Source organism: Lethenteron reissneri, chromosome 15 (genome assembly GCF_015708825.2).
Source record: "Lethenteron reissneri isolate LAM-NWPU_2019-01 chromosome 15, ASM1570882v1, whole genome shotgun sequence".
NCBI classification, from domain to species: domain Eukaryota; kingdom Metazoa; phylum Chordata; class Hyperoartia; order Petromyzontiformes; family Petromyzontidae; genus Lethenteron; species Lethenteron reissneri.
The window spans coordinates 5,521,327-5,544,487 of record NC_083793.1 but is presented as its reverse complement, the minus strand read 5'-3'; the positions used below and the strand labels follow the sequence as shown (position 1 = coordinate 5,544,487).

The window sequence follows — 23,161 nt, the reverse complement described above, 5'->3', positions numbered from 1 at the left end:
GCTAAATCAAGGGTATCTGACGTGAATTTAAAACTTGGATAATAATTCACGTATCTATATTCTAGCATGGAAGTGCGAATGTCAGGTGCTCCATCTAGTGAGCTCACGAAGTCTTCACTGCCTTTTTGGTATTATTGAGGCAACTAACTACAGGGCAGGAGGACGGTGTCCAAATAGATGTATGACTGCAGCCTCGTCCAATCTCGGAAGCTAAGTGGAAAAAAAGAGTCTGGATAGTGCCCGGATGGGCAATCGCCGTGCATACAACAGGTGCTGCAGGCTGCTGTCGGCTATGTTGTGGGCAGCAGAAGGCAGCCACAATCATTATTGTACTGTACCCCACGTCAATACTCCACACGCTCAGCAACCCGCGATGGCCAGCGTGGTGACGTTATGGTGAGCAGTGAACTGGGAAAAGGGTGGAGAGATGTTTATTACCTCGCTTGGTATGCAGGAGGTCATGGGTTCGATCCTGACCCTGACGCCTGCTGTATATTTGGAGTTTGCGTGTCTCTCTCCCCGTGGTCGCGTGGATTTTTCTCTGGGTCCTCCGGTTTTTCGATCCACATTTTAGTATTTGGCTGCTATAATTTTCCACTTAATAAGCCACTTCATTGGGCTATCATTTGTGGCCAGGTTACTTCTGAAATAAGCTATGTAGCCCATTGGACTTAAACTGGTAAAATAAAAAATATTTCGTTTTAGTTTGGTTAGACAGACACACCCTAAAACTGCAGAGTGCGGGAATCCATGCAGCCTCAATATTAGCCCACAGTCACTTTGGAATTACCACCCTCACCTCCATTCACAGTCTAGGCAATGGAATCTGAAACATGAAATAGCCGGCACACTGCTCAGCAGCTGGGAGCCACTTCTTTAGAGGCGATTAAACCACGCGCGTATAATTTAACAAATATTTAGACAAGAAAATATCAAATATTTTCGCTGCCCTGGGTCGATATTGTTCTGAATGTGAAGTAAAACAGTGCCCGGCGAGGGAGTTATTGGGTTGCGTCTTATTTTAAACTCGGTGCTGGCCTCAGGTGGTAAGTAAGCTGCACGGTGGTAATCCTTTCGACAGTCGGCGCTTTGTTATAAATTGTGTTAATAACTATCACGTGCGGCGAGGGTTTTGGGGCTCCGTAGGCCCCGCACTGTTAAGCCACGGGGGCTAATGCCCAAACTTTGTTCTGCTCTCTCCGAGTTCCTGTCATGAACTCTGACCCGGAGCCGTGAGTTCAGGCAACATATTACGTCCGATTGCCATGCTTTTACTTTTCTTCGAACCGGACTGAGCCAATGTCTTTGAACTTTACCAACAGTCGACTGTAGTTCAAAAAAAAATTGGGGGGGGGGGGTGCAGGGGGGGGCATGTGTGGAATTTGGACTTGGCACTCCGTGGCCTGTTTTGCCATGAAGGGTTTATGGGGAGGGATAAAGTACAGTGGCAGCCCACCGTCAAACCTGCGCGCTAACTTTATCGTGTTTTGCCAAGACGCGTTAAAATGTATACGCAGCATCGCTCGCCGCTTCAAAGGCGTGTGTGGCGAAAGAACGCCGAAAAGACATTTGCCGTGCGCTTTGTTGGGCACCGACCACGTGTGCCGTTTTGCGAACTCGCTACCATTTTTAATAAATGGCACCTATGATATTCTTAGGTTTTTTTCGGTAGTCACGTAGGTAAAAAATTAAAATTAATATCGTGCTGTGACGGTTCCACCTGAAGACGGAAGCTTGTGTTGCATCCGAAACGTCGTGATTTAATTTTTATTTAATTTTTATTAATTTAATTTTTTACCTACGTGACTTTACCGAAAAAACCCTAAGAATATGAATCCTTGCAGTCACGAAAGCTTCAAATCTGGCACCTATGATAACTAAACTCGAGGCCGGATGTTATTGTGGGCAAAACAAATATTTGTTTGGGCTTCCCGATTACGGTTGATGGCAATTGCTTCCACGGGCTTCGGCAGCACAACGCGATGATTTGACGTTGCTTCTCTTGTTCCATATGCAGCACCGTAAACAATTCCACATGCGTGTGAGCTTCACATGTGGTCCGTTGCATTTAAAATGCAGTGTTATTTACAATGCAGTGTTATTGAAAGCTCGCTGCAATGGGTGCCCCCCCCTCAAAAAAACATTGGCGACCTCTCAACAAGACGATAACTATTGCACTTCAAATTTCAGAAATGTGGAATGCGGTCTGGTAAAGATATTGGCTCTTGTCATATCTGCACTCGCTCTTGGAAGACGAATCCAAGAGCTTAAATGCATTTATGTGGAAAGTTGAACAAATATGTCTAAATGGTATTTTTCCATTTGTGCTCAACTTTACCGAAAGCAATAATATAATTCAAGTGCACATATTTTCTAAAAATGGAGTTTATATTGCATCGATCGAATAAATGAAACAGCACGTGTGTTAATGAACCACGGTCCATGTGTACTCGCAATTTAAATGCAAAACTGCTCCACATGAAGCCTTTTGTCTATCCTCTACTGCTAGATGAGATCCTTCACACATACACTTTGTCAGGCATGGGCGTTGTTTGACCATACTTCACTAAACTGGAATAGTGTGGGTTGGTGAAGTGGGGGGGGGGCAGTGGGGGGTGCGGGTGCCCAGAACTGGTCCAGATATTTTTTGTGAACGTCATAAGCTGTGGCTGACAATCGAAGTCAGGTCGCAAGGTTCGCTGTGATGTGTGCACAAGACACCGCATCATTGCTAACCCACGAAAAGGAGCATTGTACTGGAATAAAATAACTGCAGCTGAATAAAGACTGTGGGAGTTGGGAGGGGGGGTACTCCTTACATGTGATATATTATTGGTATTGTGCTAAGCGCCAACCTCTGAATGGTTATTGTATTTCAATGCAAAAATAATGAAAGTTAATTAATTAATTAATTTGCTCATTCATTCCTACTCTCAAATTTCAGAGAAATTCCAGCGATTATGAAAACAGGGTGAAACGATTCAGCTGTGGAGCTGTGTGGTGTGCATTTGCAACCTATTTCATTCAAACGATTTAATGTAACGTATGAAAATAAACATAAAATTGGCATAGAATTACACGAATGCCAGATTTAATTCCATAACGAAATACAAATTAATCTGTGTTCTTAACGTTTTTAATGTGGTTACCTAGAAAAGTCTTAATGTATTTGATCCTAAAGCATTGTTTAAAAAAATCCCTTGCATATTATGACTAACATTATACTTTTGTAGAAATAGACAACATTTATATTTGAAAGGTCAAATGTTTCTATGGAATTAAATATTCAGAGCTAATTGTGTTTTTTTGAAACTCCAACATGTTATGGAAAAGTCGTCTTGCCAGTGTGGAAGAGTATTCCAAATGTTGTATAGAGGGGTGCTCCATGGCTCCGTCTTGTGGAGGCCCTTCCTCCAGCAGTGTCATGAGCAAAACATTGCAGGGCTGTACCTTTACCTTTACCCTATGTATATACAATATATATTTCAGAAAAATAAATATGACTCTTCTTTAAGATCATGACTTTTGACACGAATATTTCGCGTTAAAGATGTCCCATAACATCGCCGCGTTGGCAAAGGAAGACCAGTTGGTTATATTTATAGAAATACATTTCTTGACCTATTCGATGCCCTGGTGTGTCTCTACTTGCTTGGTCACAGGGGGTTGGGGTAGGGGAAAGTTCACATTTTTCAACGGCCCAAGAAAACACGGCACGCCCCACATGGCTTACTTTCCCAATAGCACCTTCGCAGTAATTCATGCCATCCGTCCGGCTCTTGAGAGCCCTGTGCGACAGCGTGGAAAATTGCACGACTATTAGCCTGCCCATCTTTTTAGAACCCTACTTTGCGTTTAAAAAAAAAAAATGAAGGTTTGACCCCCAAACAAACCAAAAAAATTATATCAAGGCTCAGTCATGTGGGCCAGCTGCTTAGTCGTATAGATTACGTAGTCGCAAGGCCCTTCGAAAGTCATGGCCAGGTCAGGAAGGAGAATAAAAAACAACAACGTATGAGCTCATTCCTATCTCCGCAAAAATAAATTATCAAGGAGTAGTAGACAGACGTGGCATTGTGTACGATGACTTGTACTGAGATGAGTCTAAAAATAATCTTTCCCGAGCCGACACATACGCTGCAGGGGAAGGATTAATGAACGTGGATTTATGTTTGTGCATTGTTTTCGATGTTTTTCATGGATGGTTTAATTCTTGCTCCGATTTCGATGTGCTTCATTGTTCTGCGTTATGTTGCTATTGCCTCCCCTCCCCCACCTATTGTCACGTTGGTGACCCGGGTCACTCTTTGCTTATCCTGGGGCTGTCGAATTCTCCCGTGGTGAAAGCAAAACAATTAACTTGAATTTGATCGTGCCCACCGGTGGTGACCTCTTTGTGCCTTTTGGAAAGGACGCTTGCAAACACACAGGGCATTATCCTGCGGTGAGCCTTGAAGCGTGAGGTAGATTAGTTCTGTGTGTGTATATATATATACTTGAACAGTGGATGTCACATTTACAAAGGCATAATACGAGAATGGCACATTTTACGAGAAAATACATGGTGTGTTTTGCTCTCAAAGTTGTAAATGTTTAGTGAATACATGGCAGAAGTATTGGCATGGCACGATGCATATTCATCGATTAATATGGATTCTTAAGCTCCCATTACATGCTTCGAATCGCGTGTGTAACAATCGGCGTTTTTCAATGCTTTCTACGTTCACCTCTACAGGCACTATAAATGCTACCGTTCACCGTAATGTAAAGAAAGCCACGTGCCATGAAGACGGGCCATTGGTCGAATCGTCGCCGTCCATTTAAGGCCACAGTGTTATCACGAGTGTGTCAAGTTTCCTTGTTAATTGTTCCTGTGCACCGCTGCCAACACAGCACCAGAAAAAAATATTTGTTTCACGATTTCTTGAATTGAGTAGCGATCTTGAATTGTTACAATTAATCGAATTGTTTGGGGTGGTTGGGGGGTGGGGTGGGTGGTGAATATTTCCACCTCTATCTCTATGTCAGGGTTGAAAGTAATTTAAATAATACAATTAGGCTTACTTTGAGGTGAATTCTGCATTTATTACATCATGTCAAGGAGGAGTGGAGGCGGATTGGTTAGCCAAGTGCACGGTTAAACCTTGTGATCTGAATTCGATGTTTAGCCGTGTGTAATATCATTGGCGAGTAATATCAAAACCGGTCCCGACCTTCGCAGACCTCCAATGACCAGCGTGGTGAAGTATGGTCAAACAACCCCCATGACCAACATGGCGCGTGGAGGCATTCATTTTGCAGAAGGTTGGCAAAAGACATTTTCCCCTTAAACATCATATTAAAAGTGAGCTGATGTTTGGGATTCCTCGGCAGTATTTAAAAAAAAATTCACTCTACGTCACGTGGCTCTCTGTATAATTCAATCTCTTCATCAAAACTTTGAGACTTTTAGACTATCCCATGCTGCTTTGGCAAATCTCAGACATTAAACATGGATAAGTTAATTTCCTGCGTGCCTACCCATTCTTCCACATCAGAAGCTCCGTTGACCATGAGGCTCCCTGTGTCTCTACGATTGGTAATGACGGAAAAAATAATTGGCGACCCCACGGCTCTCTATTTCAACGCAGATGGTGCTTATGGAAAGTAGGACACGTAAATTTCGATTTAAAGCTTTCGTGACTACAGGGATTCATCTTCTTGGTTCTTTCGGTAAAGTCACGTAGAATGGAAATAATAAAAGACTCTGTCTTCTCGACAGACCTGTTCTCCACCTGAGGACGGCTGCTTGTGTTGTGGCCGAATCGTCGTTAGAATTATTTTATTATGTTTTATTTTTATTATTTTATTATTTCCATTCTACGTGACTTTACCGAAAGAACCAAGAAGAGGACATATACAGTGTCGACTCTTTTTTTCGTACTAATTTGAAATATCCTAACGGACAGTCATTTGTAAATCCACTGCTGGATGAAGGCCTCCACGTGGCGCGTCGGTCAACGGGGTCACTTGGCCGTTTGCGATCACCCTCGTCGGCGAAACGGTGGGCCGAGGAGCGGTTTGGAAATCGCTCTCACCACTGACGTTAGCCGTTACCGGGAATCAAACTCAGGTTACCACTGCTCTATTTGTACTCACGATACCTGTGGGCAGTGTCTGAATTCAGCTTGTAATCCTCTATATAAGCACGGACAGTGGGCCTCTTGTCAGCGGGTGGTTTAAAACACATTCCTGCGGAGGGAGCTGGTAGAAACGTTGGGTTGCTCGGTCAATGGCCAGGGTCAACGGCGGCGTGGTGTATTCCGCAAATATGCCCGACTGTGAGGGCGGGCACAAGCCGGTGTGAGTAGGTTAAACGTTGAGTTTTATAAGGGCACCTCTGGGTGACTGGCCCCTCCCACCCAGCCCCACCCCTCCCACCCCCCACCCAGCCCCACTCTCCCCACCCAGCCCCTCCATCCTCACCCAGCCCCTCCCTGCACGACGGACACAATAATCCCCTGTTGGCTGGTGTAACCAGGAGGTTCCTACCAGTATGAGTCATCGTTCCTTCATGTTTTCCAGCTCAAGGTCGAAAGTGTGTATGCATGAGCTCTGTCCGTCTGTCCTTCCTTCTGCCTGCCTGCAATAAGGGGCCACGATAACACTCGTAAACATGGTCCAAAATGAACAAGACTTTATTTAAAAGTTGTGTTACTAGAAAGAATATACCTTATGAACAATAAACTGGCCAAATTGATCAAAGGCTTGCCCAAAACTAGTAAACAAAAACCAGTGCTAAAAGGATTTCCCAAAGGCAGCGCCAAATAGAGGCATGCATCTACGACTCCAGTAGACGTCATTCGACGTGAAATCATCTCTCGACCTCGCACGTCGTGCTCCAGGTGACACTATCCCGCTGTGCGACTTGCAACGCAACATTACCACCCGTTAAATACTTCTCACCCACGCTTACAAGCGTTAGATAATGCAGCGTGTGCGTGTTTATTATTATTTTTTTCTTCATTTTTTTCACATATTCATGCGCTTGTGGTCGTTTTGCCATTAATGGCTTCAACGCTGCCTCTTTGTTCCGCACAGAGCTCCAGGCGACGAACAGCACTTGGAGCTTCGGCGGACTGTACGACACGGAGAGCTACCACCCCTTCCTGATGGACGAGGAGAGAGGGCAGCTCTACCTTGGCTCCCGCGACTACCTGTTCGCTCTCAACCTGGAGAACATCAGCTCAGACCACCGAAAGGTGACCGTCGTCCGCGCACGTTAAACGTCGGCCACCATGCCAAACAACGCACAGCGGGCTCTGGCTCGTTTGCAATCCGCCGTGGTCGACACACGCGGAGGTGAAAGGAGGAGAGCGTTTAGGAACCTTGAAAAAAAAAACGAGAGTGATTTTGTTATGAATTCTAGAGCCAATTGGGAGGTATGTGGAGAGATTTCACGGTTGGTGAAACGCGATCGTCACCGCAGACATTCCTTTCGCCGTTATTGAGTTCACCACCTTTTTGTGTTAATTCATCCACGGCGGTGCAGTCGGTAGGCTGTGCCGTTGTTAGGATGTGTGACTCTCTAAGTCGGAGGGTCGCGAGTTGAAACCCTTGGTAGGGATCGACTTAACCCATCTTCCCTCCAGGGTTGATGAAATGAATACAAATACAAACACAGACATCATTTCAACCGTGATGATGGGTACAAACTTAATAATCATTGGAAAGATGTTATCAACCATGCAAAAAAAAAAGATTTAACTACACATTTTTGGACCATCTTATCTGACAGGCACTATTTTACTCGACCGAGTGTTAACATCCCCAGCGTTTAACAGTATTCTCCAGCAGCATAACAAAATGCGGCTTAATCGTATTTAATTAATTTACCCACCCAGCAGCATAACGAAAAGCAGTACTTGGCCACTTCACAACTCCTCTTCCCCCGCGGCCCATCCTGTTTTTATTTTTATTAATTTTTATTTCATTTTTTACCTACGTGACTTTACCGAAATAACTAAGAGTATGAATGAATACCGCTTTCTTAAAAGTCAGCAGCGGTTGAGCGACAGTAAAAGGCGGATATTAGCACACCTTATGCTTCTGGCATAAGCAACACATTGCTCACATCACACTGGTGGGGAAAGGTGAGGTGCCAACTTCTGATACAAGCACGCTGCTTTGGATATAAGCACAGCTGGCCTGTCTCCCAAGGGGTGCGCTTACATCCTGAATCCTCTGTATTGGTAGTTGCCTCTATTGTGAGGATGTAGAACCTCTATCACTTGCTCAGTTTGACATTGCCAGCCCACTTTGTTTGAGTTTGAAGCCATGTTGACTTTTGAGAATTAGCATCGCAGTGTCACCAGACACAGCCATATAATTTAGTGAAACGATTTTGGGCTCGACAACACTTATCTGCACACGCCCTCTTTGACAAACAGGTCCCTGATGCGTTTGGTTTTAAGGATCAGGCAAAGTCTTCTACACTTTACATGCACATCGATTTTGGTTTGATTGCAGTTACTATCGATGAGGTCTAAGTGTTCGGTGTGTTCTGTGTGTGTGCAATACTAAAATCTCCATATACTGTACATGTATTGCCGATTATTAATCCACTGCTGGATGAGGGGCTTCCCTTGTAGGGCAGGTATACGGAGGTTATTCGACCATATATGACGAGGTTTGAATGATCCGCTCAGTTACTTCAGATCGGGCTAAGCGTTAGGCTCCTTAAATTTCGATTTAAAGCTTTCGTGACTGCAGGGATTCACCTTCTTGGTTCTTTCGGTAAAGTCACGTAGAATGGAAACAATAAAAATAATAAAATAAAACATAATAAAATAATTCTCATGACGTTTCGGCTACAACGCAAGCAGCCATCTTCAGGTGAAGAATGAAACACTGCCAAGCTTGGCTGCGTGCGTTGTAGCCGAAACGTCGTGAGAATTATTTTATTATGTTTTATTTTATTATTTTTATTGTTTCCATTCTACGTGACTTTACCGAAAGAACCAAGAAGGTTAGGCTCCTTTTTGTGTGTGTCCAATACCACGATCTACGCCTACACGTATAGCCGTTTATCAGTGTAGGTCATGGAGGTTATTTGACCACACGCAATGAGATTGGAATGATGAGTTCACAATGCTTGATAAGCCAACCACGGGTGACTGTTCAGATTCCAAACCCAGGTTCTCACCATTTGCTGCCTCACTGTTTCCACCGCATAGCCACCTGGGCACCTAATTAAACCCACGTTTTAAGTAAAAAAATAAAATAAATCAAACCTACATTGGGAAACTTGTATTACAGCGTACAGTTCATATTGTTTTATTTTCTCATGTATTACAGATTAAATGCAATTTACCTCATTGGAGTGTGTTTGATGGCAATGGCTTTCATAGCAATGTTTTCATATGGAAACCATACTAAACCGCTATTATGCGTACACTGATATGTATATTCTTTGGGTTATACAGCAGGAACACAGATGTTGTGTGATTTGTTCATTGTACGACTTACAAAGAAAATTAATAATATCCAAGTCCAAATTGAGGCATGTGTGCTTTAAAGTAATGCTGGGCAGACCATTTTTCCAAATTAGCTTTTTTAAGTAACAAATATTTGAAAGGGCCTTTAAAAATTATATTTGTGTGTGTGTATTTGTGTGTATGTATGTGTGTGTATATGTGTGTATGTATATGTGTGTGTGTGTGTTTCAAAGGTTCCACAGAACAGTGTTTCATTGCAAAGTTTTACGATTAAAAGTAACAAAAATATGAATATCTGCCGATTGCTGTTGGGATAATAGAAATATATATTATTCGAATGTCAATATATATATTTTTTATCAGGACTCTATACTTTAAACGATATTTATTGGGGCCTTTGTAAAGGGCCCGTATGGCACATTACGATGTAAAGAAGGTGTGTTCATTCTATTAAAGTCTATATTTTTTTGACTTGAACGTAAAAATTATTATTTTTGCGATCTTGCATAAATGTTAAACCCCCGTGTGAGTCTGGAGAACGACTAGTAGCTACGGTATTGCACGTGTGCGTATGTGTGTGCTTCATTGACCATAAAGGGCTTATTATTAATTATTAAGTAGTGCCGGCAATGATTTAATATCTGCACGTGTTTGTAGGTTGCCCTTTTGGGCGATGATTAAATATGACACCCTGGTCCCATAGTGTCACGGATTTGTCTGGCTTACTGATTTCTGGGCATTGTTAACATAGCTGCCAGGTGTTAATTCAGTGGAGAAAATAACTGCGGGACGTTCCAGGCACGTTTCAAACAGCCTTTAAGTGCCCTTTCAACTTGGGCTCAGCATGTCAACTAGGTTGGACTGAAAATCAGAGAAAGTAGTTGCTCCCCTCTGTTGACAATGCTCATGAAGTATTCTGGTGTCGGATGCACTCGGATGAACTGACGTTTTCATCGGCGTATTCAGTTTCATGAAAGCATCACGGAATATTGTTGCGCTCCATTTATATGTTCATTTTATATATCTATTATAAAATGAAAGCAGGGCAGAATTATTTTTCCCGGGGTTAAACGGTGACAGTGATCAGGGTGAAATTAAGTTTGATTCTAGACCATTGCTCATGTCAGTCGGACTCCCCTACACCGACCCACCTTGATCAGCGTGGTGAAGTATGGTCAAATAACCCTTGTGACCAACGCGTCACGAGGGGGAAGAGGGTGGCTTGATCCAGCAGTGCGGTGGACAAGGGCTGCAAATTATAATCAGAATAATATATATTTTTAGTTTATTTTTTATACAAAACGCGAGCCTGTTACAGCCCGTCGCGTAGCTCGCAATCGCAAGATTTCGGAGAATCGCCCCGATGCAACGGAGCCACATATGGGGGGTGGGGGTGCTAAAAGGAGTGGAATGGAGCCTGCTGCCCCAACTAAGTGAGGACATCAAGTCGAGGAGATGTTAATCAGATGAATTCTTTAAAACAATGTATACCCACGGTGTGCCATTTACAGATACGAAACATCGTTTAACTCTTGCCATTTCATTTTTTGTGTATTGCTTTCTCTCCGGCGCAGATTTTCTGGCCCTCGGCGAGCGAATGGAAGGACGACTGCAGAGCGGCCGGGAAGGACCCCAAAGTAAGTGGCTCACATTCTTAGGTTTTTTCGGTAAAGTCACGTAGGTAAAAAATTAAAAGTAATAAAAGTAAAATAAAAATAAAATAAAAATCACGATGTTTCGGAGGCAACACAAGCGTCTGTCTTCAGGTGGAACCGTCACAGCACGATAGCTGTGACGGTTCCACCTGAAGACGGAAGCTTGTGTTGCCTCCGAAACGTCGTGATTTTTATTTTATTAATTAAAATTTTTTACCTACGTGACTTTACCGAAAAAACCTAAGAATATGAATCCTTGCAGTCACGAAAGCTTCAAATCTAGAATAAGTGGCTCACGTCCCACAGTGTCCACATGGAGCCCGCTTGGCAGGAGCGAGCAGCTCCCTCTTATTATTTGTCTGGCGCCCAGAGCCACTTATATAAAGGGAACTATTTGTGGTTTCCGTGACATAATGTACGCATTCCCATGGGACACGCATTACATACAGATGCCACAGACGTGCTGTGCCGTCCATCGGGAGCTTAGTAAATGTATGAAATTCTGATCCACTTTAAGGCTGTCCTCTCTATTATAACTTGCAGGCCCAAGTGGCTACCTTTTGTATCCACATTTGCAGCAGCAGATGAGCAACAGAAGTTCAAAAAAAGACGGCTATAAGTGTGTGGGTTCTAAATCATACTTAGACATGTTACCAGCATTATACTTTAAAAAAACACATTACACAAAAAAACATATCGGATGAATAATGCAACATGCTTCACATTATAAATGGAAGTATATTAAGTCACGATTCAAAAGTAAGTGCCAAGTAAGTCATAAGGAGTATATTGATATTTGCTTTTTAAGAAAAAATAAATATATTACATACACACATACACAACACTATTCATAGTGGACGTTGAAACTTTCCAAGGAAGGAAAATAAGAGTCAACGTCTCGAGCAAAAGGGCCTTATGTCAGGATTTGCTTGGAAAGAAAAAAAAGTAGGAACCAGGAAATTAAAATAAAATATGAAATCAAAACAGTTTGGGTTCAAGCTGTGTTTCTTTGCAAAATGTGAATGTGTCGGCTGGCCGGGCGGGAGGGAGGAGAATACGCGGCTGGGGCACGGCAGACAGGACACAGACGATAATGGACAAGAACGCGGCTAACGATTCCGCGAGGGAAGAGGAATGGAAGGACTACGTGCGGCGCTATTGACACCGCGTATAGCGGAGGGATTACGCTGTCAAAATGGCTAAAGCAACAATCAGGCGCACGTGCGTGTGTGTGTGTGGGAGTGGCGACAACGTGCGGAGAGCGTGGTGTCCGAGCGAGTGCGATGGAGACGAGATTAAAAAGAATGGCATTACTTATTTAGGATGGTGTTCATACACGGAGGTTATGGCCTGCCTGCCTGCCTGTCCGCTTGCTAGCTTGCTTTCACTCTGTGGGGTGCAGTCAAATTGTATCCAGAGATGGTAACACGGAGCTGCGCGCACAACGAGATTACGATACGTCGATGCAAATTACATTTCAATTGTGCATTTGCATCGATTGACGTCTGGTCCAATTGAGCTGTGCAAGTCAACTTCAGTGGTAATGAAGTGCAGTCGAAAGCTATCGTATTCACGCATCTCCCTATTCCTCTGTGTGGCATTCAAGCTTAGAAGCTATATACTGTAAATCTAAATCGTATTGTTCTGCGGGGCAGCACATTGCAGCTTCCACAATTGATTTCCTCATCGGTCAGTCTCTATCCATTGCTGGATGAGGTTTCCCCGTGAATATTTTTTTGTCGTTGCCGCTGGTGTGAGCAGCGTTTCATCGCTCCACCGACACCATTGGCTGTATGTATGAATGTTGAACTTCTTTTGCACCGTACGTAGCCAACCGTGCTAATTGGAGGTGTGGGGGAAGGACAACAGACTAAAGACAAAAGGCCGTGCTAAAGAAATGAGTTTTCATTCCAGATTATTCAAAAGTGGATAGCTCCAGCGGCTTCCTAATATCGGAAGGAAGAGCGTTCCAGACGGTCGCAGAATCACATCTGAAAGCGCCGTTGCGATGCAGTGGTTGAATTTGTTGGATGGCTAGCTAAACGCCACTGCAAGGGTGACCGGAGTTCGCGTGATGGTTTATGCTCCGTGACAAGATCCTGCAAGGCTGTGCAGGTGACCCAAAACGGAGAGCTGCAGCAATTAAAGTGATGCTCTGAGACAGGGTGGCAACATTTTAATAAAAGTTTCCACTGTGTGAATGTTATCAATTCCAACAAGTGCAAGGGCATTATCAAAAATAGCAGGGCACTATATATATAGAAAACAAGCACACGGTGCTCTTTGATGGAGTCAGATGTTGATAAAAGACAGAGCCCTGAGTGGCTTGGCACTGGCAAGCACTCTGTTTTGAATGAAAGCAGACTGAAACTAATCTCAAGAAATGTACATGCATCTCGAGCGTTTTTGGTCTCATATGACAATTCACATTGCTTTGGGCCAAACTTTACCTTTTAAATAAATGTTGGTGTGGATTTCATTAAAGGTGGTTCCATTTAATGAAATACTCTGACGCTTCATATTGGATTAAAATATAATGCAGTATATTCTACGTGTCAGCAGTCTAAGAAAAAGTCATTTAAACTGCTTAGGTTCATCGTAATGACCTAGACAAAGAAACATTTATGCGTAGAGAAGTGTCACTGCAATTCTTGTGTCAACAATCTTTGCTGAAATGTTACACAGAACTCTGGTGAAAGGTCAGTGGCACCTGATAACCAAAACTGTCTTATGGTATAAAACGTTATTCATTCAAGCGGGGCAAATGGCATTCGACTGTTAACGTGGACACTACCATTTTCTTTGCAATTTTAACACTCCATAAAACACAACAACCGCACAAAATTACTTAATTCAGGCAAACCACATCGCAACATTGGCCCCGGCTGGCAGATGCGAGCGTGAACATCCAATTCAGTCAATTGATGAATGTATCCTAGGTGCCTTGATTCGCCAACGTAAGAATCAACGTTTTTCAATGAATGCGTCTAATCGGTTCACATGATCTCTGCAGCCACTCGAGGTGCTACCGTTCATACAAATCTCGACGATGAATGGGGAGGGAGGGGGGAATTATTCCACCTTTAAAATGCGTCCTCTTTGAATAATAACACGACGTCAAAAAATCCATTGCATTGTAATGATGCTCTTGATATCCTACACCAATTCACCTGTACGGTACATGCACGCAGTCTATACAACGTGTTTAAATATTTTTGTAGTATTTTCTTTTTGGAACGATCTCTACTGGTGCCAATAAGTCAACCGTGTGTGTTCGGGCATCTGTTGAAAATGAGTTTGTTGTAATTCTACGTACGCCAATTATAAATTATTGCTTTCATACGGATGCAATGATTTATTATTCACACGTGCCGCAAACGGCCTTGCCGAGATGCTTATTTAGCGGCATAATATCCCCACGTGCATCCAAATCGTCAATCAAAGCACGTGTTTGCACTCAGCTCTCTCTCTGGATCTGCTCGCGTCAAATCTGCACGCCGCTTCTCGAGTGAGGGGCTGGAGTTGACATGTCCGACGGGTGTCATCCCCCCCCCCTCCAGCCCCCCCCCCCTTTCGCGGTGGAAAAATTTGCTCACTCAATTTGTCGCAAAGCGCTCAGCCAGAAGCTGGGTTCACTTTCGGAGCAAACCGGTGAGCCAAAATGAGCGTGTTTGTTTTAGCGCTGCCAGAGGGTTGGGTATGGATGAAGTTGAGAGGAGGGAACGTGCTTGCCAAAAAATATTCTTAACTTTTCGTAAAACCTTGCAGTCCACAAGAAAATCGGGGGGTGGGATGGAAGGAAAATAATTTTCCATTCCACCGTGAATGAGCTGTCACCTTGTTAATCCTCGTGTCTAAATGTGTCCATAGAAGTGTTTTGAGGACTAGTACATTCAGGAAATCGGCTGCGAGGTCCTCGCAGATGTAAGTGGCATTTGTCTGCTATTCGTGTTGACGCGGTGTTTTGCTGGTTGGATGCGTCTGCCGGCGAGAGTTGGCGCTGCAGCGTTTTCCACGTCGAAACTAAAAAAAAGTTAAGTCAAAGCTTTCTTTCCGACTCATCTTGAACGTGAAGTTGGATGACTCTAGGGCCACGGGTCGTTTTCATATCTGATAATTTGTTTAGAAGGCATTGAAGTTGGGGGGGGGGGGTGGGGGGGTAATCACAAAATTGGATGCCATTCAACTTCAAGTTTTAAGCCACCATCTACGTTTCCATCAACAGACTAAAGTGACAGTTGCACTTGCCAGCCTCTCTCAGTTCACTCACCAGAGTCCAGCTTAACCACATCTGCATTTGTGCAAGTCAAGTTTCTGATGTATTCGCCGACGCTGCATCATAGCCACACAAAATGAAATAAATTCCTGTCACTGGTTGCTGGGGGGGGGGGGGGCAGACTTTGCAATCTTCAAACTAAGATTGTTTGGCTTTTATTCCAGCTCTTAAGCAGAGCTGGGGGAAAAACACACCTCTGCCTTAAGTTACACTTTAGCGCGACTGGGTAGTGTGTGTGTCAGGGCAGATCTGTGACTGGGTTAGTGTGTGAAAGAAGCGAATGTGTGACTGGGTTAGTGTGTGAAAGAGCGAATGTGTTAATGCTTTTAAATCCAACCAGGCCTGACCAAAACTGGTGGGGGGGAAGGTCGGACAGTCTGGCAAGCTAAAATGCCCTTTTATATTCGCTTGCAAGGCTCCAAGGGCAAAACCTAATCCGGCTTCCCACGGTCCATCTACCTTACTTGGACGCACCTGCATTCAGGACCACTGCCTTACTCACATAAACAGAGGCTGTGAAGGGCTCTTACTGATGAGAAATTCTGCAGATGCTCCATGCACAGTGCTCGCCCGCCCCATAAGGCCCCGGGAGAAGGAACGCGAGGAATTGCAGAGACCAAAGCTCAGCTTTAAAGTGTCACGAGCCCCGTTCTCTCCGCGGTCGGCAATGCGCTCATTGTTTTTTAGCGTCCGTCTGTGCCCTACTCGAGAATTTGTAATTGTGACTGGAAGCAAAGTGGCATTGTTGGGGGCTGGCGGGGGCGTGGGGAGGGATGCGGCGAGGAGGAAAAGAGAGGGCCCGATGTTGGGTGGCTTGAATGACAGGTAACTATACCAACACTATGGCGCAAGGCAAAAAAAATAATACATAGTTTTCCCACGGCAAACCCCAGAGTGACATACCACGTCCTTGCCCTGTAATGTTCCAAGAAGGGTGTTTTGACCCCCCCCACCCATCCCCTCGTGCCTCCAGGCTTGCTCTTGACTTGGCTGGAGTTGAACAGCATTTCTCTTATTTTACTGCCTTTGAAATGAAAGATATATTACATTATTTAAATGTGGGGGTAGGGCGGGGGAAACCCAGACTCCCAATGTAACTGGAGAAATTAATGAGTGAGACAGATCGACCTGTGGCTCTCGAGTACAATAAGCTAGTCTCTACCACTATATATCATCATCGCCGTCATCAGCCATGATCAATCCACTGCTGAATAAAGGCATCCCTAAGCCATCCCCATCTCGCACAGCCCCGCCATGCAATAATTACACTGGTCAACACACTTTTTCTGGCATGAGGTATTCCAACGGTTTTAAGGTGCTGATTCCAAATCTGGCATCAGTTTTTGTCTATCACATCAGGTTTTTGAGATATCAAATATTGCATTTTCAATAAAAACTGCAGAAGAAAAATATTAAATAAATGTGGATATCTACATAAAATTATATTATAAACACACTATCCTAAAAATACAGCACCGTGTTTTAACACTAAAGAAGTCACTGACTCGCAACAACTTGCAATCATAAGTGACAGAGTTAATTTCGGGTAAAATCAATGAAAACGGGGTATGCCGATAGCATAAAAATGAGATGTGATAGAGCAAATCTGAGATCAGATTTGGAATCGGCACCCTGAAATTAGTCTAAAACAGCTGCAAAAGTCCAGGCCAGAAAAAAATGTTTTTATTGTTGACCAGTGATATTTTTGTTGACCAGTGTTATCCGTCAAGCAGATGCACAAGAGCAGATGTCACCGCTCCATCTCCACGGCAGACGCACTGCTCGTGCACGGTCCCCACCCTTTAGTTATTCTTGACCACCAGCTATCGTCTCGATAAGGGACGCGTCCTGTCCGAGCCCACTGACTTTTGTAAACGTTTGTGAAAAGTAAAAAAGATGGCTGGACATCTGTGGACATCGGATGTGTAGCTCATCGGATTTCCTCCACTATATTCTGATTAACGGTCAAAATTATGTTTTTAACCTTCTTGTGACAGCGATTTGGATGTATTACACGGAATGTCAGGATTTATAAAGTCATATAGGGCACTTGTCTCTCGACAGATCACCATTCAATGGTTACAATCCTCCAGGAACTCAAAATTTCAGCAAGGTTTGAGCCTGGTTATTACTTTGATAGGTTACCACGGGGGTCACAGCGTGTTGCAGGCGTGTGACTAGCAGGTGGTCAGCATTGTGCTGCCTCCTTAGATGCAAGGGTTGTCTCTGGGTTCTATGGTTTGCTCCCACATGCCACGCATGAATGAACTTGTCCAAACATGCCAATAGAGGACCATTCTGAAAAAGCGCCTTAAATCTCAGGCTATTCCTGGATAAACAATGGGGATTATTATTATTTTTATTATGTTCGCATTTTGTGTGGGTTATCTCGATATTCTGGTTACGTTAAGAGAAAGGCAGACACTCATTAATGGAATTGGCTACACATCCCCATTGCAGAACTCGCCCGATAAAGTCTTGAGAATCAGCGAGGCTTTTTGGCATGATCTGTCAAGCGCTCCCATTTTTTCCATTGTTTATTCCATGGATGCAAAACACGGAACACGCGAGCGCGGCATCGTATAAATAATAATCGAAGTGAACGATTCTTGGAAGAACGACGTGAAAAAACAAACAAAAAAAACAAACCCGTCGCTTCGGCGGCTGACCGCGGGTGACGGCCGTGCGTTGCAGACGGAGTGTGGCAACTACGCGAAGGTTCTGCACCACTACAACCAGTCGCACCTGCTGGCGTGCGGCACGGGCGCGTTCCATCCCGTCTGCAACTACGTGGGAGTGGGCCGCAGGGCCCGGCCACAGGTATGTCTGTCCGCGGAGATGTCTTCAGCGATGATGCCCCCCCCCACCCTTCCCCCGCGCCTGCCTGTCACCCGATCGCCGACGTTGCTTGCCGCTGCGACACGGGGTGTCGATCTCCAGCAGCGGACGTCTGCAGCTTGCGTGGCAGTTTTTATTTTTTATTTTTGTTTTGTGGAGGTTGGGTGGTGGGGGTAGCGGGGGGAGTTCAGGTGTTGAGCCTGGGGCATGCGTGCTCGGTTAATTTTGGAAAGATGTGGCTGGGCTGTCATCTGTGAGGCACATAAAAAACTGGGGACGTGTAACGGGAAGAAAAGACTACCCCACGCTATCACGAGAGAGGAGGACTTCATATAAATGCATCGAAGCGAGTAGCGTAGAAATATGTAGTTTTTTGGCACGGGCTTTTTAATGTCCTGCGCAGACATACGGATTACCCAGGACAGCTGCCTCGCGTAGAGGACAATGCGAGAGAAAAACCAGGACAGGTGGCAACCGTAGTTGTAGCGGCGGTGGTGAATGTCGTTTCCTGTGGTGGTGAATGAACCGAATGCAAAAGAGACGCCCTTCCCTGAGTCACAAGCTCCCTCCACCACCTCCACCCCCCCCCCACCCAACGTCTTCCACTTGCAGCCTCATTCTGACTTCTCACAAATGTGTGTCATGCATTCCTTCCTTTTTCCTGCCCCTAACATACCAGTATTAAATTTGGAAATGTAATTTCACAAAGCGTTAAGAGTGATGTTAGTGGGGGGGGGGGGGGGTGGTTCGTGCTTTGTGCTATGAAATCCACGACCCGAGTTGGATCGCCCGTCACGGCTAACCCACTGGTGACCAAGTGACCTCTGAACCCGTTATGAATCCTCACACCCATTTACCATCCCGTACTGACTGGCATGACGAAGTATGGTCAAACAACCACCATGGCAGCAAAGGCACGAGGAGGCCCTTCATCCAGCAGTCGATTGGCAAGGGCTGAAAAAGTTAATTTTAGTATGCTAAGTTTAAATCTTATATTTAAAAAGCGTTTGAATTGACCGACCTTACAATATTTATTTCTTCTCATGTACAGCAAATGTTCGTCAAATGAAATATGTTCCTGGCCTTTAAATATCTTTGTGAGAATAATGAGTTTAATATCCAAATAATGAATGCATCTGTAATGGGTTTACCCGTTGTTCATTGATGTTTTTTGCTCATTACTAGCTCATATATCATTGTGTCCCATTCCACCTTGGCCCACATTACAACCCAGCACGGCAGATACACACACAGCTGCATCACTTCCCATTCGAGATAGGAGCCCTATCTCGCGAAACTTTGGAGAGCAATTCGTGTCCCGTGCTAATTGGTCTCTGGAGGAATGTGTTTGGGTCTCCACATCGCAATGCTGTTTCTCATCTCGTGCTGGGCTATTTGAAGGAGGCCCACACCGGCCACACCAAACGGGGGCCCAGCACATGCGGTGGAGGAGCCCCTTTTACTTGTGCAGGCGGAAGGCCAGTTCACGGACACAATGAACAATATTGGCTTGAGCCCCAACTCATTCTTCCAAAGCAGAGTAAAATGCTTCTGGTACCAAGAAAGAGGGTGGCTGTCGTAACCGCGAATAACAAACAGCTGTAGCTTTTCGGCAAAAGTTTAGTTTTTTCTTTACGTGGCTGTCCTGTGCAATTTTTGAGAAGCCTTCTCCAACGTAGAAACAATTGAGTTGCCTTTTATTATTTACATTTTACTTGTTGTTAAATATGCAGTTATATATAGCAGTGTCCCACTAATGAGGTATTATTCTGTGATCGTACAAATGGTAAGGTAAGGTTCATTGTTAGGGTAGCCTCGTGGTTAGGTGGCTAATAAGTTGGCAAAGCACTGAGCCAGTGGAACTGTTAGATCCTAAATTGGAATCCAGAGTACCATCTGTGATTGAACAGAGTTATCAAGGGTAGCTGTCAGGACTAAAACAAATGTATGTGTGTATGTTGATATTCTTTCACAGCGTATGTAGCCAACCCTGCTAATCGGAGGTGTGTGGGAGGGGAAGGAAAACAAACTAAACACAAAAGGCAATTCTAACTAAATGAGTTTTCAATCTAAATTATTTTAAAGTGCATAGCTCCAGTGGCTTCCTAATATCGTAAGGAAGAGCATTCCAGACGGTCGCAGAAGCGCTTCTGAAAGCGCGCGATGCGGTGACTGTGAGGATGACCGGAGTTCACAGAATCTGGTTTGATTGCTGTGCAGCGAATGGCCTCCAATGCAGGGCACGTCAGAAGGGGCACTACTCGGTGTGCATGAGGCAATTGAAGAGTGCTCGGTCTTCCAGTGGTCGTTCTCTAACTGCAGTGAGCAGCAATTATGAATGGAAACATGTCATTGGGAGAGAGAGAAAGAAAGAAGAAATATAGACAAATAAAATAATTTTCAAAAAAACTTAATTCGGGAAGCCAGTTAAGTCTCAACAGTCACTTCGGACGAAATGCAAAAACGGTGAGTGTCCTAGGCCAGTGTTTCTCAACACTAGCCCTCCCAATTCGCCAATATATCACCGTCTACGATTACCAACCTTAAGGTTGGTTGATTTGCATCAAAAGGTAAAGGTGCAGCCCTGCAATTACTTGGGCACACCACTTCTCGCCGAAGGGGCTCCATTGTGAAACACTCCCAAGAGCCTCCCCATCCACAGAGTATTTGGCCTACTCGTCCATGGTGACCAGACATATTGGAGGAGGTGGGAGTAGTCACACGTGACCCCCTCCCATCACGTGGTGACCTGCCAAGAGTCTGTGGTGTACCAAGGTTCTCACTGCTGGGCAGACACAAAACTGGGGGATTTAAGACATTTTGCCCAATGTTTCAAAAATGCAAGGAGATTGAATATATAGAAACGGGCCTCTTGATCGCGAGCTCCGTTTGCTAACAATTGCACCTCGGCAACTCTTCCGTATGGATTGGTAATAACAAAAGAGGTGGGCACAGGTGGTTCAGGAGGAGTTGAGAAACTGACATTTCGACCCAAGTTAACATCGACCACAGCAGCGGAGAATCCCACTGAGTATCAGAGGTCGCAAACGGGTTTTGATTCCTTACCCGTACCCGTACCCGGCCGCACCGGGGTTGCAAACGGGTACCCGTACCCAGCACTGCTGGGTACGGGCCAGCAGGGTATGGGTAGCCATACCCTACCCGTACCCTACCCGAAATGAGTGACAAACGGCTGCTCACCAGTGACTCACGGCCTACCCGTACCCGTACCCGGCCGCACCAGGGTCGCAAACGGGTACCCGTACCCGGCCGGGTAGGGTACGGGTATCGGGTACCCGGTTGCAACCTCTGCTGAGTATACACACTGGTCCACGTCTGCCACCTACTGGAATATTATACGCAGTACAACCAATGTGCATCTAACGCGAATATCTCTCGCCACGCATACATCCATTGCAGGCGGTGTGCAATACTACTACTACTAATAATACAAAATTTAAAGTAATTAATCGTGGAGTGATTAATCGATTAAAATAACTTAGTGGTAATGTGCATCGATTCATGTATATACCAGTGCATTCACAATGTATACATTGTGCTATATATGTGTGAATGTATAAGCATGAAACAATAAATCACTCAAGCTATTTGATGGATTGTCACGATTCAGAGCCGCGATTCAATCATAATTTAAACTTTTATTGTTTCGTTTTTACCGTCTTGTTTATATTGTTTCTCATTTTGGCTCTCTCCTTTGTGCAGTTTAACAGTGCTGTTTTGTTCATGCATTGAGCCTAATTGTAACAACAGCATACACATTACAATTACACGTGTCGTAACAATAGGAATCAATTTATAACAATGGATCGATGCATCATAACAATGGATGGATGCACCCTTCCCCGCACCTCAGATTAGCACGGTTGGCTACGTAGTTCAAAATACATAAATATGTACCTTTAGGTGAATAAAACAGAGCAAATAACATAAAAGGACAGACAATACTACCGCAACAGTGGAGCCTTAACACTTGCACCTCTGGAAGAGATAATTGTTACGAAGTTGAGACGTGAGGCTGAGTAGCTCGAGGCATTAATCATTACACTTCAAGCTCAAGGTTCTATGTTGCATCCCCTATTTACCGGTCTGGTACAGCGGTATAGGGCGCGGTTCACAATCAGGTTGGGAATGAAAAAAATCTCAGTCGGGGATCGACTCAGCCTTTCACCTCTGAGAATGTTTGGTGGAATTCAGGAGCGGCTGTGCTATGGAAAGTTAGCAACGTGGAATTTCCACCGATGGTTCATGGCTGTAAGTAAGGAGATGAGCACAGCTACCAATCTCAAACCCAGTCGTGACGTTACCACGTGTGTTTTATTTCAATCCAGGACCGGGAGTTTCACATGGACATCAACCACGGGGAGGGAGGAAAGTGGAAAAGTCCGTTTGACCCCACGATCCCCATCGCCTCCATCCTCGTGGGTGAGTCTCTGCCCTGCATCTCCTCTGTTGCCCCATAGTCTCCCAGCCATCTCCCTGCCAACTGTTCAAGTTCCATGCTCCAAGACCTTCCGGGTTTCCACTGCCTACGATGGTTTAGAGCAGCGGTCGGCAACCTGCATCTTCGCAGCCGCATGGGGCTCTTTAAGGAACTGCCACCTTCTCATATTCACATGTATTGCGGCTATTGAAATAGTGAGTATTTGGCTACTAGAAATATTCACGTGACAAGGCACTTCGTTGAGCTATCTCTTGTGGCCAGATCGCTTCTAAAAAAAAAAGTTACATAGCTCAATGGACCTTACCTGGTAAGATAAGAAATGAAAAGTTTAGTTGGTTTAGACTGCCTCTCTCTCCTTGTGTTTCACGCCACTGACGCCACTGACGTGCATGAGCGACTCCCTACGCCCAAATCGTGCGCGTTATACATCGGACAAATAATACAGAACGAACTT

General features: G+C 44.6%; 1 pseudogene; it reads left to right on the top strand.

Annotated features, from left to right (window-relative positions):
* The window catches only part of LOC133342622 (semaphorin-3A-like), a 66,795-nt pseudogene that overhangs the window by 26,029 nt on the left and 17,605 nt on the right, over positions 1-23,161 (top strand).